The 18,791-nt window shown below is 35.8% G+C and overlaps 1 long non-coding RNA gene across 1 annotated transcript in view; it reads left to right on the top strand.

Moving 5' to 3' along the window:
- Window positions 1–8,188: 8,188 nt before the first annotated feature.
- The window catches only part of LOC104838625, a 24,658-nt gene continuing 14,055 nt past the window's right edge, over window positions 8,189–18,791 (top strand). The window contains exons 1-2 of the long non-coding RNA XR_775086.1: window positions 8,189–9,234; window positions 17,874–17,877. This is a non-coding gene — a long non-coding RNA (uncharacterized LOC104838625). The remainder of the gene's footprint in view (window positions 9,235–17,873; window positions 17,878–18,791) is intronic.

Below are 18,791 nucleotides of genomic sequence, written 5' to 3'. Positions count from 1 at the left end.
TAAACATCTAGACGTTCACATTGTGGTCACATTATCATTGCAGTCAGATTAATTTTAAGTGCTGACCTACTCAGGCTGAATCAATTCGAGTATTTCAAAAAGGCCTGGAAATTCAGCTGAAGTTAGACAGCAATACACTGTTAAAGCAAAGTTGTTGGTATGTGTTATATCTCATGACTATATGCAGGATCTGTATATTCATGCAAATGGATATCATGCTGAATTATCAAGATTTTTCTATGGAATTCTGTTATTTTACATTTTATAGCAATGTAATAGCTCCACATGTGAAACAGGACATATCCAAACCTCAGTGCAACAAATTCCTCACTTGTTTAAGACTGAAATCTGGTGTGGAAGAGCTTAGGTCTGAACTGTGCTGCTAAAAGCCTTTTAGCCACTATTTTGCATGGAATAATGCTGTTCAAGAGCAGCATTTATGAGAAGGTTAAATTTTCATGAACCAATTAAGCTACAAATTTAACTGTAGAAATTTTTTATTTTTGTATTATAGTATTTAGTTTGTGAATACCTTCTAGACCTGTTCAATATTACAAGTCACCAGATTTGGATTGGTTTAACTTCTCTGGTCTCTTCACTAATATTCTGAGAACATAAGAGCAGAGAATCAGAGATCAGAAAGTAGATCAATGTGAGGATCTTGCTTTAAGGAAAAGAGAAACAAACTCACGTATCCAAAGAGCAGCAAAGATCAACTCTGCTCTGCTGAAATACAGCAGTTGCTTCTCGCCAACTATTACTTTAAAGCTCTTAAATTAAAACATGTAATTTTGTATGGCTGCTTTCAGTGAGATGTGCTTTACGTAGCGTACTTTGTTAATCAGCTATTTTTAGATATTTTTTCAAATAGGTTCTATTTGAATCTCTATTGAAGATACATAAAATTCACATGCATTCCTTCTAGCACCAATAACCTAGCTATAGAATTAATAAACTATTTAAGTTATTAATGAGCAGTGTTAACACAGTTACACTTCTGTAGGCCTTCCTCACAGAAAATTTTTATTCACATTTTTTCCCATTAGTAAGCTTACAGAAAGAGCTGTTTGTCTCTAGTGTGCAGAAACACAGACAGTTTTCTACTACTACAGATATCATGCATATATATTAAACTTTCAATGTATGTTCATTTTATGTGTGTTACCCAAATGAATGATGATTAGACAAAACAGTGACAGATTCCCTAAACATCTATGTTATAAAAAATTTGATCTCTTTCCCTCACACTGGTTTTCCCACAAGGTTTGCGTGCAGTGTGGGGTGGTAGCCTCAGAGCTGGGACTCCTGAAGTGCACTGCATATCCAGACCATTAATAATTAAATACCTGGGATCAGTCTATCTTGCTATTTGAAATGAAAAAAGAAATTTACAGAAGATAAAAAGTAGATGGTATGTTTGGAATCAAAATTAATTTTCCTTGAGATAAAAACTGTCATGAATTATTGAAAAAATAGTATTTAGAAAGATCAACTCCAATTATTTATTGCATTTATAATTTATAAAGTTGAAAGCCCTACTGGTTATGTTTCTATTTAAAATAAATTTTAAACTACATTTTTAGAATTACTTTTCTGCATTTTTAAGCAAACCTTTAAAAAACCAGCTTACAAACACTGAATCAGCAGAGGATTATCGAATGGCCTAATCTGTTTACTTTTGAAATTTTATTGAAAGCAGTGAAAAGACCAGGATCTCCACCAGAATCAAGTGGCATGGTTTAGGGATTGGTCTGTGGCCTGCATTTTCTGAAGCAGGGCCTCAACCTTTGACATCTGCTGACCTCATGTTGCAACAGAAAAGTTTTGTGACTCCCCTCTGATGTAGCCATACAAAAAAAGAGAGGGAGGTAGTGACCCCAAGTTTGGAAACTCATGACCTGGAACAACTAAAAGTTTTGCCTTAGTAAAGGCTACAAAATCAGTTATCCCTTCCTATGAAACTATCCAGACTTTTTCCAGGGCAAGAACAGAGACATCCAAGGTATGATTTTTAAATTGTGTCTTGTTCTTCGCTCTGTTATAATGTTACACATCAGCACTGCTTGCCTGCACAAAACCTGGACCTCATGCCACAAAGGAAATCTATACAAATATACACCAGTATGTTCAGAATGTATTTTTAAAAGGTATCACTCAAAAATCCTTTTTTATTTGCTGTAAAAATAATATTTAGCGGGTTATGAAGAAAAAAAATTTTAAGGTTTTTTGGATGGCTTTAAAATATTGGGGAAAAAACATTGGTATCACCTGGAAGCTGCACCTGTAGTGGAAGAAGTGGTAGAAAATCGGTTGTATTACATGAACTGCCAAATCCACTTCAGACCATGCAGCTTGAGACTGAAGCTTCTGGTGAAATTAATCAATTTAAGGCATCATCTGCCCTGTTCACAGCAAACATCGGTTAATAAATACGCAAATCTCTTGTTGCAATGTCATATGCTTTTCTCAGTCAAACGATGCAAATGTGTAAGGAATTTGGTAAAGGTACACACATAGAAAAAAAAGAAACAAAGAATCAGCTTTTTTTGCCTGTTGTCAAAATGCCCAAATAATTTCTGTTTACAAGGTTTCAGTCCAAGGGCAATGTTTATGTAGGTGACATGTGAATGGAGAGGTGTTAGTCAGTTTGTGGATTTCTTTCAGGACATCTCTACAACATGTACAGAATAAAGATAACAGGAATAGAAATAAAAACACACCTATTATGGAGCTAACTTGCTTTGTGAGCTAGCCAAATATGACTACATATTAGCAGTTGGTTTCAGAAGGTTACCACTGATTTCTGACTCCCTGTTAGATATAAAGGCTCTTCAATTATCAACATTTTATTTTTCACGTTGGAATCATAATTCTCTACAGACAGGCTCCAGAGTTTTAAAATACATTTTTTTCTTTTCCTGTTTGGAGCATACCTGCTCCTAGCTGAACTCAAAAGAAGGCTTAAAAATGATGCATCAGTCCTAACTGATTTCCTGATATACTGAATGCTAACATCGTTGATACACATTAATTACTTTAAACAAAACTATTTCCATCCTTTCAGTTAATACTGCTGTAATATTTTAATCTAGCTGTTAATGGAGGAGGCTACAATTCACCTGTGTAATGTAGTATTGAGGCATTTTTGCTATTTTAAGTATCTTAGCTTCAGTCAGACAGTCCAAATCCTTTTACTGGAATCATGGCCTTTCTATATGAACTGATATAAAACAGTAGCTAGACACCAATTTTTTAAAGTAATAGCTTTTCTTTTGTTTTGTAGGTCAGGATAAGAATTAAGACAAGCGAAAAAAAAAGACAAAATGTGTTCTGTCATCTACAACAAAGCACGTATAAATGGTTTTAGGAAAGGGTGAGAAAAATCATTTCAGGATGTTTCAGGATTGGCCCACAAGGGTCAGTAAAAATATATGAATGCAGTAATTTTACTGAAGCGGTATTTCTATTTGTTATATACTGCTATTGTTAAAAATGTCTATTAAAGTCAGCATAATCTAGATTTTTGCTTTGATGCTGCTGCTGTTTGTATAGAAGTTTTCTTTTGTAATAAAAGGCCTATTTCAAGTCACACAAACTGCACACATCTGTCAGTAGGTGCCTGGATGCTGGTGTAAGTCAGCAGTATCTCCACTGAAATCACTGGACCTACATTGACAAAAAATACAAGTGAGATCACAGTAAAATTTCTGGAACCTGAGGAAAGAATAATTTTTTATATTATAACACAAACAAACAAAGAGCAAGTGTATTACACAGAACACCATATTAAATTACATACGAGGAATTGAGCATTGCTTTTTTCAACAATATTATTCTATTTCACACATTATGCTACAAGAATCCTTTGAAGAATATGCCTGTTAGGTGCTATTTAGTGTGGATTATTTTGAAAGAGTAATTTTTCATTAGGCATGTCAATTGAACAGGCATAACTAAAGTTCAAATGTGCTACCTGTTTTACTAAGGATATTTATAAATATGGAGTATTCAGTCTTTTCTAAATTTGATTTCTCTTTGCATTTTTACTCTGAGTGGTCTTTCTGTATGTATGGAAAATTGCCCACATGGTTGGTTGGAAAATATTTTTAAATTCTTTAAAATGAAAGATGTTGTATGATTTTATTATGTATCATTTTCTTCTATAAACTAACATTTGCGCTGTCACTGAAGTAAATCCTTAAAAATGGGAGATGTGGGTCAACTGTTAATGATGATTATTCTGTTTTACTTTTTGCTTTTTGGGAGCTGAAAGAACAAAAATTGTCTTGGATTGTCTGTGCTTTATGCATAATGTTTTTAGCTTCCCAATACTAATAGTATTTCTAAGGTAGCTGCTTCAGAATTCACTTTGGTGAATGGACTGAACCATCTTACACATCCAAAGTAAATGACTTAGAAGCTATTTGAAAAACTACAATTTTCCTATGCAGTGGACTAACAGGAAATTATGAAATACTGAAGTATTGTTGGAAAATTGTTCTAACTTAAAAAATTTTTCTTTATAGTTTCATTCTTGATGTTCCACAGCATTCACCACTTCCTGCATGGCTCTTTACCGCAGGGAAAATGAGGGACTTTTGGGGGCAGATGTGTTTCCATTACACTATCATAATGCCCCTAAAAATCCTTATTGCTCTTGCAGTATTCTTCTGTGTTGCTGGGCCTGGTGTGAACTACTTGAAGACCTAGCTTATAAGTACAGCTTTTCTCTAAAAACACTTTAAAAAAACCCACTGAGTTTTATTTTGTTTATCTTACATTATTTTTAGTTGTGTTTACTGTTGCTTAAAATATAAATGGCAAGATATGCAACCACCTGTTGGTAAACAAATGTCATAAGTCATAAATCCAAGGGACATGCCGATAACTGCACAGTATTATGAAGAGGAATATATTTTGGCTTAAGAGTGAGAGCTTCACTCTTTTGGTATGATTAACTTGTTTTTAGTGTAAGAATTTAGTGTGTATGTCTCTGAAAACATGACACAGATTTTGCAAGCTAATTTGAATGACTACTATAGCAGAGCTCACTTAGAATATTAACCGCTTTTAAGAACATACATCAGGCCATTTATCAAATTAATAGATTTGCCCAGTACTTTTCTTTAAATCAAATGCACAAAAATATTCAAATAAAATTTTCATGCCGTCCCAAAATAAATTTATGATTAAACCTAGAAAAGACATTGTGGGTTCTCAGCTATTCTCTGCTTATTCAACTTGAAAGGTCTTTGTGTGGGCACACCTCTTGCTGGTGCTTTTGGGGAAGGAGGGATGGCAGAGTCCATCGGGAAAGCAGTTGTGCTGTACGGCTCCTCTCTCTGCCCCTCCGGGTGAGTGAGAGACCTCCAGGAGGGGAGTGCCCACACTTGAGTCTCTCGGGCACGGTTTACTCCTGCGAGCTGGCAGGTTCCCCTGAAGTCTGCAGATTTCCACCGTGCTTGAAGGAAAAGGCAGAACATATAAATGTAAACATGGTTTGGTTTTGTCTGGGTATTGCAGCACAATATATCATCAGTTTGACATGTGCAGTGCTAGTGACGTTTATTTCAGTAGCTCTGTGTAGGACAGTACTGTAACTGGTTTCTGTTAATTGTACTCTTGACTTCACTGACTAGCTTAAAAGAAATAATAGATATACGGCACCACATTGTCTCTCTGACAGTGTCTAATATCTTTAAATAGCCTTCAAAATATTTTGTGACATAGGAAAGAAACTAGCTGGGTAGATTCTCCCTGCCCCTTTTATATTAAAGTTTTATCCCCAAGGAAATGCTCTTCTTCATTCTGCTGAAGGAGTGTTTCTCATTTTTCAGGCAGGAAAATCTTACAGGTTAAGTCATGTCCTATAGGTCACAAAGCAAGCTCGCTGTTATGACTGGAACCCAGAACTTTTGATGCCCAGATAAATACCACAATAACAAGAAAATTACTTTCTAGAAGGACAGAATGAGCTGTGTTGCACAACATTATATTCACAGGTCAAAACACGCTGGCATATGCATTTCAACATGCAACATTTCAACATGCAACAGCATTTCAAATGTATGTATAGACAGAAAGCAGTAGAAAAACTAGTCATTATATTAATTCTAAATTTTCACATCAATACTTCACTGTTTCTGTTTGGACTACTGACTGCAAGACGATTCCTAGCACCTTCTGACATAAATGAAAGGTGGTGTAACACAGACTGGCTTGAGGCTTATACAGCCTTTAAAATTATAAAAGTTACTTACAAGGTATTAGATTAATTGAATTATTAATGTTATTAGTAAAGATTTTTGCCATCTGTGTACGTTTAGCAAACTTTTTATTTCCAAGTAACACTCCCAGCTGAAGACTCTGCATCTAATTGAAAATGTTAAAAAAAAAAAAAAAAAAGCGTGAGATGTTCTATGGAGTTCTGTAATATTAAGGATCAGTGAAGGGAGTACTCCCAGAGCTATAAGTTGTATCACCTTTATATAGAAGACACTGCTAATATGAACAGATTGGAATTTTAATTACTTTTTAAAAGTCTTTTGGGGGCTATGCTAGTCAGAACACTATGTAAAGAATACTGTGATAGATTTCAGCATTAAAACTGATCTGATTTTGTATTTGCCCTATGTTGCAATCCTACCTTACATGTAATCTTTCAAGGATATCAGAATTTATTTTTTTTCCTAATGAAAGCAATCTTTCATAAAATCTCTTGCATGTTTAACTTGTAGATCTTAGCAATGGATTCTAACATACATACCTACTTATATAAATACAGACCGTAGCAAAAGTCAGATTCCTTCTGAACATGGGGTCTGTCAATATGTAAAAATATATTTATCATATGACACTACTATCAAGAAAAATATTTGCTTAGACCTAGCAATCCTGAGATTAAATTCAAGGAAGGCAATCAAAATCAGTAACACTATATTCCAGTCCCTTTTATATCTAATAGGAATCACCTGACACACAATTGTAATTTTTTTTTTACACATTTTTATCACTGAATAATAAGCATTAAAAAATGAGAGCCAAGCACATGGCTTGAGATGTGTACTTAAACCTTTGAATTCATATACTTGCTTCAAATTGTTTAAGTATTTAAATTATTTTGGCTTGAAGTAGTATGTCACAAAAACCTCTGGATGTGATACAGCCCCAGTGGAAGGACTGCAAAACTCATCTGTAAATCTGTCCACTGAAGCTAGCAGCACTTTGCCTGCAAATAGGCTGTGAGTAGGTTTCAATATTAAATATTTTGTAAAAGATAATTTTGCTGTCTGGTTGTTTTCTAAATATGAGCAAAGCGAAGATGTTTTTTAGCTTCTTCTTAGGGCTTTTGATTTCTTTTAATTATAGGACCAAGAGTCATTAACATGAACAACAAATTCATGGTGGTGTTCTAAAAGTTAGAACAGTAGCAACTAGGTAATATTTTTCAAATATAATTTCCACAGTGGAAAAGATATTAAATGTTTGTTATGTGCCAAGAAATGAGTAATATGAGAATACTTTTGTTCTTTTACAAAATGGAAGAGCATTAACAGCATTTTAGGTTTTTATTATATGTAAAGTTTTTTTGATTACCAACAGTCTCATAATAGATAAACAAAAATAGCAGAAAAGACATGCAGTTATTAAATAGGCTGAATAAGATAAACCAATCTCATTTATGTATTGAATAAGCCCATTATTATCTCAAGTTTTGAACATTACCTCAACTGTACGTACACTGACTATTTAAAATGTTATTCAGAATACAGAACTTGGGTCATCCATTTTAATAATATATTTACTATGTTATTTGACTTCTGATATGTTAGATCCAGTTTCTCACTGAATTGACACAATCAATTCTGCTTCAGTCAGTACTGAGGGGATATCATTGCAGCTCCCTCTACCATTACCTGTAGGACATATGACTACATAAATAACAGTATCAGAGTTTGAATGCAGGAAGCAGAACTCTACCTGTGTCCCAATGAAGCTGTTCAGAAGGGCTCAGATAAGCCACCCAGTTTCGCGTGTGTTAGAGAAAGATGTGGGGAAGGGAAGGCAAGAGCCATAGCAAACAGAGTAGCAAATCAACTGCAAGAGATAAATCACTATTCAGATGCTGTAAGTCTATAGAATAAAGACCTAACTAGTTTTCTCAAGAGGGGACCAGAAATGTGACCAGTATTCATGATGAACCTGCAATGTATCTTTTCCTTAAATGGTTAGTTATGGAAGCAGAAATCCATACAAAAATAAACTCCATTAATAAATGGTCACTACTACATTTCTCAATTATACTAAACTGTTTCAGACTTTGTTAATTTGTTGCCATTGATGGCTGATTAAATACATGTAAATGGTTTTGTTTTCATTTTCCTTAAATTTTAAATGTGTATAAACATTTTTATTCCCAAATTTAAGCCACCAGTGCCAAGATTCTGACTGAAGCGGATCTTTATGGTTGTATTATAAACAAGTGCAAATATAAGTTATGAGGTACAGTGCTGACATAATGTTAATTATAGCTGGAAGAAGATTTGCCAGTGTGTATACAGTGTGGAAATACAAGGACTCATTGTAAGTTAATAAAGATCATTAAAAGAAATCACACATTTCATAATCATGCTTTCATCAAGATAGTATGACCTATTCTATAATTAAGCAATTAAAATAGAAGCTGAAATATTTGGAGATGATTAACTTATCCAGTAGTTAGACTTGACAGGTGCTATTACCCAATAAATAATCACTGAGTAACTGGAATTCTTAACCAATATGATTTTTTGTTGACTCCTAGGTTGGTTGTTTGGTTGTTTTTTTTTTAACAAAAAGCCACTTAAAAGTTTTCTTTATATTTCCAATGACAAACTATATTTTGTATATTCCTTTAAAAGAGAAATCTACAGCCTTGCCATGACTGCTCTCTGAGGCTTTTGGAGACCTCAGTGGTGAGAACAGCACAAATATCTAACTAGATTGCAGCAGGTTAATTTTGTATCAGAGGAATCACCAAGATATTCATATATAAAGCCAGGGAATCTGTGCTAGTCATTTCTGGAGTTCAGAACTAATCCATAACAAAATCATCCCATGACTGGAGTTGGCAGTAAGGAGAAAATAGTGTGTCCAGAAGATCTTCAGATTGCAGTATGAATCAAACATAGACTCTGTGATATAATCTGGACTCATATTCAAATAATCTAGATACAGTATCTTGATAATTTATATGTTCTTAGAACATATCTGAAATGAAAATTGTGGTGGTTTTGTTCCAGTCTGAGCATTAGGAGACGAATGTTGCAAATTCAAGCGGTTCCAGATTCAAGGTCTGGGCCCTGATTTGCCCTCTAGCCAGTCACAGAAAGGTGTAAAATGCCTTCACTGGAACCTAAGCAAGGTGAGGTACCGCGTGCACTTCGCCTATCAGAGGGAGCAGTTACAGCCACCAGCTGATTTCAGAATGCGTTTTTATCTGGAATAGTAGGCCAGGGTAAGTCAGCTCTAGCCTTAAACATAGTATCTTTCTGTACCAGCTCTATTCCTGTCTCCTCCTTTGCAGATTATCCAGTTAATAAACAGAAAGTTCCGAGAAGTCAAAAAAAACCCCCAAAGCCAGAGGTAACTCCTTTTCAAGATGCTCCTGCCAGAAAGTAAAGACTGAGCCACAGCTGCAATTTCCTGATAACACGCTCCTTGCTAACATCCCGGTATGGCGTGTGTGAGAGGAAAAATTATACCAATTAGTTAATGCAAGCCTCTTTGATTTTCTCATAAAGCGGGACACTCCACGCATCATGTCCTGCAATAGAGACATGCATCTAGCGCGGCAGGTTGTATAATAAAAGCGCGCCTTTGCCAGGGGGTCGTACGACACATGGGTGCACGTACAGGAGATGGGAGCGCAGCGCTGGAGCTGGGGGAAGGTGCCTTCTGGCAGGACCCTGCGGGCACGGTGGGAGGCTGGGGGACCCCAGTCCTCTGCCTGCGGGGCGATGCTGCGGCTCTGTCCTTTGTGCTGCACACGCTAGTTGGGACTGGTCAGCGAGCAGATCACACTCGACCTTTATTGCCATTTTATCTGTTTGGGTTTGTTGACTTTTTCTCAGACATCACCTGCAAGATAGCAAGAATTAGAAGATAGCTGCATTATGCGTTTCATCTCACCTAACTCCCTAAGAAAATTTCCTTTGTCATTGTTACTAACGGGATTGAAGAACAGCCTACAACCCTGACCCTGCACAACAGACAAACTGTTTAGCTGCACAGTTTTCACTGACTTCGCTAGGAATTAATACGAGCAGAGCAGTATACCTGAACACCAAATTCCGCAGAGTATATCACAATACCTGTAATAGCAAGTTTATCTTATGGCACTAAAAAAGTTAGACTTTCTAATGAAGCATAATATTGGGTGGTATTATCATTATACATATTATATATTCCAAGGACATATTCTCACCTTTTATTTGTATCACAGAGAATAGAAAAATGTATTTTCCTGTTCTACCTACAGAACGCTTAAAAACACTGCAGTATTTTATGCTAACGCACCAGAATACAGCAGTAATACATGGAGTTTTAAACATATTTAGGAGATGGGGACTTTGCTTCTGTTCTGTTATTCTACATCTCCCAGTTCCTGATCTATGTGTTTAATACTCGGGTGTTAAAAGATTGGAAAGAACAACTAGTAATTTTAAGGTGCTGTACCTTATTTTAGAACATTTTTTGTACTTCAGGCTGTAGATAATTATTACCAATCTTTAGCATTAGAAATATAGAAAATGTGCTGAGAAAAGGCATGGGAACGAAAAATAAAACAGAGCAAACCAAAGTCTCTTTAGACTGCAGGCCACTTGCCAGCTTCTTCTTACAGGAACTTTCAGTTCTGCTGCTTGCTTTGAGTGTAGCAAAAAGATAAACATTTTCTTGTTGCAAGTTAACAAACACTGCCATGCGTGACAAGTTGATAAGCAGTATCCAGAGTTGTATCAGGAGTTTATTAGTTTATTTAAACAAGATAGAAATGTGCTGGAAAGTTTTGATGTGCAGCTGAAAAATGAAAAATAATTGGTCAATGCCCAAACTGTTCTACTGAAAAAAGGTTTTCTATTCTTAGTAACTGGAGCTTTCACTGCTATAGACAACTTTTATTTCTGTTTATGGTAAATTCCTCAATGTATCTGCCTCCTTTGTACACCTTACACCACTGCGTTGTAGTTCTGTATTTTCAAGTGGTACAAATACAGGAGTCTAGATTCTACATGGATAAACTTAAGCAACTATGCTAAAGTCATGGCACAATAGGCAGAATTTGACATAGTGACTTCATTAGATTAAAAATAATCATTTTCTGCTCTGTATCTTTTCACATTAACTGTGGATGTTGGGAATCTTGTTTCCATGTTTTTGCCTTTTATAATTACTGAAAAGTAAATACTGTGTATTTAGGTATAGTACAAAATAGGTGCTATGATGGGTTCTGCTCTACACCTCTGTTAGCACTCCTTAAATTCTCACCTGTTTTTCTGATGTAGGCCTGTATGCCTTAGAACAAATAGATAGTGTTTGACTCCTGATATTGTCACCAAAACCTGTATTTGAACTAAGATCTGCCAGAGTAAATATTAAAAATCCTGCTGTATATATCCCAAACGCCACTTTTAGTTTTTTGTAATGGCATGCGGCATAATATAAACAAGGAGTAACAAAGGGATAATGCACAGTGATGCAGTATCAGGTTTACTGACAAAAATGGGAGGTGGGTATATTAATCACAGGTGATAAAAACGTAAGGAAAAAGGGCTTCTTCATGGCTTGTAGGAAGATACTTCTATCCTACACTCTAATGACTTTTTTGTATCATTTATTTTATTGAAAAACTATTTTAGAAGAGTTTTAAATTTTTTCTTACAGAAAGTATCCATACTATTTTTATAGTCCCTTTCCACACTAAGACAGGCTTTTAAGTACCACTGACATTTGTGGTATGCCAATTTTTGTGGCTCTAGAGAAATAACAATAATACACTGTGGAGAAAATTGTGGCACATTTTGCCTGGAAAATGTTGTTACACTCTGTCAAAGAAATATGAAGAACTTATTTTAATATCCTGTCTCACAATATGGGGTAAAAGGGACAAGAAAATTAGGACGGGTAGATGAAATCTATACTTTAGCAAGATGTGATCAGTAACCAGAAGGCTAATATTTTCAGGTATTTGCAAGACTTCAGTGATTCCCAGATGCCTGAAGTAGGGCAAGGATAATGACTAGGAATTTCTTCTGGATTTGATGGTTGCTCGGCACTGTGGAACGTAGATACCTTTGCCCATTTGTATGAGAATTGTGTCCTTTGCCTTGGTTTCCCCCTGGGAGCTCACAACTGAATACACAGACAGTTTTCCAGGACTTCCTTCCTCCTTTATTTAGTGCATACACAGAGGAGATGTGTGCAGGATGTTTACTGAAAGGAATAAAAAAGTTTTACACTTCCAGCAACTGAACGTTCATGAGAGAGAGTGTCACACATATATGGATATTTGGTGAATGTAAACACACTCCCATCTGTCTTGAAGGAGAAAGAGCAAAGGCTTTTTTTCCTCTGTATTCTCAGACACTGAATAACATTCTGCTGCAAGACAGAAATTGTTTGGTGCAGATGCTTGGCTTCCTTGAAAACATAAACAGTTTTCTTGGTAGCATATTAATTCACCATATTAATTGTAGTAGAGTAATTAATTGTTATTAGTCAAGTAGGGGTTATTATGTTTTAAATTGAACTACTCTCAGGCTAATAGCACAGAAGTATTGCTATTGGCATGCTAGATATTTTCAATTAATTAAGCTCATAAGTTCAATAATTTAATAAATTAGTAATTTTCAGTTAGTTATTTATTAAGTTCATTTATTTAATTGCTTATCCTGGTTTCTTCTGGTTCTCAAATCCAGAATATTAAAACTTAAGTAACAGACCAGACACTGACGTACATGTAAATTCAGGTACAGGATATGGCCTTCATAAAACAGCACACTGAAATTAGATGTCTCTTGATACAAGAGAGAGTTCCACTATTAAGCAACTGGGACTAAGAGTAGCTGTAAAAGACTCAGAATGCAAGCAATCTAGTAAGATGGCCTATAAGGTGTAAATTTCAATTTAAGTCTTCTGTGAGGTCAATAGCTTCTTGCAGTGCAATGAGATTCCTCCAAAGGGTCTAATATTTCATCACAGCAGACCTCTATATTGTGATAACCAGCAGATAATCTGTTTTATGATAATTTATGTTGTGATAATCAGCAGATAACCCATGTTATGAAACTACTGTACCTTGACTGTGGCATGAAGAAAGCAGGATGCTAATGGATCATCATTCCACAGGCTTTTTAGCTCTGATCAAAGGAACTCGTGTAGGCCTGTAACATAAATAATAACCTGTGAGAATGCAGAAGCAAAGAAGAAATGTGCCAGTTTAGCCGACTGGCTGCCTACCGGAGCAACACACTGCTTAAAGAATAAATTGTCTTTCAAACTAGCACCAACAACTTTGCTGCAGGTATTTCATAAGATAAATCAATCACATATGGCAAGCAGACACACCAGACACAGATGGCATTTCTCTTCTGAGGTCTAAGAATATTTTTCCTAGTTTGTGCAAAAACCCAAATGGCCATAAGGACCTAATAAATCTAAGTTAAAATGGAAGAGAATATTGTTTGATACATTTATCTTATATTGGGTCTGACTGATTTAATGTTTAGGGTAGAATAATGTTCATATATCATAAAAGACCACTGATACAGCATTTTAGACTCATCATCCTGCCTAAAGGAAATGTCAATTTTATTTTTTGTCATCAGGTTATATTAGGTTAGATTAGGTCTCCCAAAACAAGTATCATCTTTCAGGAAGGAAGACTGATTTAGACACAAAATTTGACCTGAATGATCTTAAATGTCTTGTTCAATTTTAGAGCCATGAAATGAGACCTTAACAGGGAACTTGTCACTTGTTCTGTTACCCTGATTTATTAAGCCTAGAGAAAAAAACAAGAATGGTATGGTAGCTGGTATACATCACCATTGAGTCAACACCTTAGCACAATTTAGAGGCAAATCTCTCTTCCAAAGAAATGTATCAAGAAGCCAATTCTGGAATATCTGATATACATAAATCTAAATCTGTTAGGACATCTTCCAGAAACAGTAAAGGAAATGAACACACAGGGTTACATCTGCACATTAGCTTTACATTGAAACATAAGGCAGCAGGAATGTAGCTAGAAAATACTTTATTGTTTTTAACTAAGAGATATTTAGATTTAGCCAAATACGTAATGTTTGAACGCAGCATTTTTTTAAAACTAAGCTGGCTTTTCCTGAAAGTAATATAGGTATTGAGTGTTTGTTAAAATCTTTTCCTTACCTAAGAATTTATATACCCTGTTCCCAATGCTGACGTGGTTTGTAGATATTATCATTTATTTTAGAACAAAGTTCAGTCTTTTAAAATATCTGAAGCATACTATAGGCAGGTTCATTGGTCTTATCAAATCTAAATTGTGCAGTTACATCCAAGTCTTTTTACACAAGAATGTGAATTCACTACTACTACAGAATGAATAACAAAATATTCAGAAATAGGACTTTAAAAAAAAAAGCTAAAGTGGTCTTGTATTTGCCTTCCTTTAATAATTGATATAATTCTGAAATGTTAAGCAAATAATAATTTTAATGCATTTAAGACAACATGCTGTTATCTCTTTTTCATTTTGTCATTGTATCTAGTATTTTTATAATACCTACCAGTTCAAGTAGTAATAATGAGCTTGTGATTTCCATTGGTGAAGGTGACCACAGAAACTTGAGGAGGGGGAGAAGAATGACTAATTCGCTGGAATGACTCTGTGTTTTTCAGGAAAACACTCGCACAAGGAACCTGCTGGCAAAATGGAAATTATGTAATTCTTTCTACTCCATCTGCATCTTTTTAAATTATTAAATTAAATACATGAATGAAGAAAAATCAGAACTATTTTATCTGTAAACGTATAAATACATGTAAAAATTTGCTTTCACAAGTTATTTTATTCCTATATGCAGTCAAATGCATAATTCTTCTGTAGTCCGCTCTTTTCATTTTTGGATTCTTTCACACTAACAGAAAAGACACAGAACAACAGCAAAATACCAGTAGGGATTTGCAGAATGCCAAGTTATAACGCATCTAAATTTACAACGGAATTTGTAAAATTTCATAGTACAGGGCATTGTATTGAGTATTGCAAGACGTGTTTACTGTCCAAAAGATTCCTAATTACCCATATATGTGCATGCATAAATTATTTTCAGAGACCATAAAAATTATTGTCTCTACAATGGAAAAACACTTCAAATTCTGATTGCAAATTCTTGCCACATTTCACACACCTGCCATCCCAGCACTTTAAAAAACTTTTTGATGTTCTTCAGGGGTCAGTATTGGGACCGCTGCTGTTTAACATCTTTGTCGGCAACATGGACAGTGTGATCGAGTGCACCCTCAGCAAGGTTGCCAACGACACCAAGCTGTGTGGTGCGGTCGACACGCTGGAGGAAAGGGATGCCATCCAGAGGGACCTTGACAGGCTAGAGAGGTGGGCCCCTATGAAGCTCATCAAGTTCAACAAGGCCAAGTGCAAGGTCCTGCACATGAGTCGGGGCAATCCCAAGCACAGATACAGGCTGGGCAATGAGTGGATTGAGAGCAGCCCTGCGGAGAAGGACTTGGGGGGGTTGGTTGATGAGAAGTACAACATGACCCAGCAATGTATGCTTGCAGCCCAGAAAGCCAACTGTATCCTGGGCTGCATCCAAAGAAGCATAGCCAGCAAGTCGAGGGAGGTGATTCTCCCCCTCTACTCCGCTCTTGTGAGACCCCCACTGGTGTACTGTGTTCAGCTCTGGGGGCCCCAGCAGAAGAAGGACATGGACCTGTTGGAGCAAGTCTGGAGGAGGGCCACAAAGATGATCAGAGGGCTGGAGCACCTCTCCTATGAAGACAGGCTGAGAGAGTCGGGGTTGTTCAGCCTGGAGAAGAGAAGGCTCCAGGGGCACCTTGCAGCAGCCTTCCAGTACCTAAAGGTGACCTACGAGAAAGCCGGAGAGGGACTTTTTATAAGGGCATGTAGTGACGGGACGAGGAGTAGTGGCTTTAAACTGAAAGAAAGTAGACGTAGGTTAGATATAAAGAAGAAATGCTTCATTCTGAGGGTGGTGAGGCGCTGGAACAGGTTGCCCAGAGAAGTTGTGGCTGCCCCATCCCTGGAAGTGTTCAAGGCCAGGCTGGATGGGGCTTTGAGCAACCTGGTCTACTGGAAGGTGTCCCTGCCCATGGCAGGGGGTTTGGAACTAGATGATCTTTAAGGGCCCCTACAACCCAACCCATTCTATGAAAACTTAATTTTTGAGAAACAAACCTCTGGCAACCTGTCAGGGAGGTAAGGAAAAGAAAGTATATGCATATAGAAGCAAACAATGGTGTACATTCATAAAACATCACAAATTCATGGAGAATTAAAGTGCATGGAGAATAATAACAATTAAGAACTGCATTTCTTCATTTCTAAGTTCACTAGTGAATACTAGTGTTATTCACGCATGAAGAATATTCATGTTGTTCTAACAGGTCATTTAATCTGCAATGTGTGTGTGTGTATCTCCCAAAGCAATCAGCCATATTTGTATTTTCTCAATACAAAGATAACTTGAAACATATTAGAAACTGCAACATCGTAGGCCTGACTGCACAATTAGGTAAGAGCTTTGCTTCAGAACTGAGAATAGCTCAAAATTAAGATCTGAATGTGTGTGACATAACACTATAGATATCACCTTTGAGATCTCTTCTACTCACACATTACTCAGAAGTAATCTACAAAGGTACTTCATGAACCACTTCATTTAAAACAATGGGGCAGCAGTATTTCTCTGGGAGCACCCATCTTGGGAACATGCTCTGATTCTGAAACTCCTAACTTCAGAATATTTTGTAGGGAGTTCTGTTTATTTGGATTTCTGTTGACAGATGCTAGAGGTGGAGAAACTATTCTGAAGTAATGGCTCAGAGATAGTGCACCAGGAGTACTACACCAGGAATTCATCTTAATGAGCTCTAGTGTTTATCTCTGCTTAAACAGATAATGCACCTAGTCTGCTCTTTATAGAATGTATTCCAGGACTGATAGTAATTGCATAGAGTTCCCTTCTGAATTTTTAAAAAAATACAGTATCAATTAAGAATCCTCCCAAATTTTCATGAAATTGAGACACATAAATATTGCAAGGCAATAAACCTTTGTTGGAAAGGAGATACTTAGTTGTGCTTGTAGCCTTATTCACTTTTTACAAACCCTAATAGAATTTCATCTTCTAGATTTAAAAGTGAACTTTTCCATATTGGGATTGTTTTAATAATAAGAGAGATCTGTGTTAGTTAGTCAGGCATTGATAGCTACACATTGTATCCTGAAATTAGAATTCAATATTTATTACTGTAGTAATAAACCTCCAAGACACAAGAATGTGCTAGCAAAGAAAGCGATCTTCCCAAATCAATGCAACAAAAGTACTATTGGAATCATTCTCTAAGTCTGTGCTGCTTCAGTATGCAGTTTTTAGTCATTAAAAAGTGCAGTCTTTTGTAACTTGAAGATAATGACTTTAATGAGAATTTTTGTGAATGTATTACTTTCCAGTTAAATACTTGGAACGCTTTGTTAATCCTAGTAAAGCAGCAAATGGAATGTAAAGATGAATGGAATTGAAATAATATAGTTCTCCTCTATGGAAAAAAAAGTACTATAGAGCTGAATGATAAGTTCTCTACAGAAAAGTATAAGCTAAGTAGAGTATTAGAAAGAATTCCTACAGAGCATGACTAATTTAATCCTTATTAAAGTAACAAACTTTAGAAATTTAACAAATCCTTATTAAACAATTTTTGATAATATGGTAAGTACCTTACCTGTACTTCTATAGGGAAATATCCATTTCTACTTGACTTTCAGATTTACAGCCATATTGATTGTTCTTAGCCAAGATCTAAATTAAAAAGTGATTAAAATAATGAAAAAACATTTCAGAATACAGGTGATGTATTCTGGTTCTGCCTCGCTGCAATATATGATTGTTTAAGGAGCAAGACCTATTACCTATGTATATATATTTAATTATATATAGATATAGATACACATATGGTTTGCTTTAGTAGATGCAAAGGAAATACCCCTTTCTATAAAATCCACCTTTTCATGGCTGTAGTGTGACTTAACAGCATAACCCCCCTAAAGATGGCAGTCTGGCTTTGTAGAATAAATCGAGATTCAGGGTAGAGTCTTTCAAAATTCAGCAAATTCTTCTTTGAGTCCTACCTATCTTAGATGCTTATCAGCTCTTTGGCAGTAGCCATTTCTCTTCCCTGATAACAGGATACTCCTCAGTGATCTTGTTCATCATAGTGCCTAAGTTTTAGACTCCCAAAGTAAGGAGAGATTAATTCTCCTTAAAGTTGCTACGTTCCTTAGAGGATTAAGAAATGAAAAGCCAGCACATTATTTTTCATACTTAGAAGATCAGAAGAAATACTGAAAAAAAGGACTATTCTAATATTGTCTCATTGTGGCTGCTATTCTGACACTTTATAAATCTCCCAGATCTATTTATGCACCTAAAGATACTCTAAATGACAAAATAAAATTAAGCATGAATATAGAAAAAAAATCATGCATTTGTAAACTAAATCATTTC

The sequence above is a fragment of the Haliaeetus leucocephalus genome, unplaced genomic scaffold (genome assembly GCF_000737465.1).
Source record: "Haliaeetus leucocephalus isolate CR32 unplaced genomic scaffold, Haliaeetus_leucocephalus-4.0 Scaffold636, whole genome shotgun sequence".
Taxonomy (NCBI): domain Eukaryota; kingdom Metazoa; phylum Chordata; class Aves; order Accipitriformes; family Accipitridae; genus Haliaeetus; species Haliaeetus leucocephalus.
Note: the sequence above shows the minus strand (reverse complement) of the source record. Positions and strands in the feature narration are given on the sequence as shown.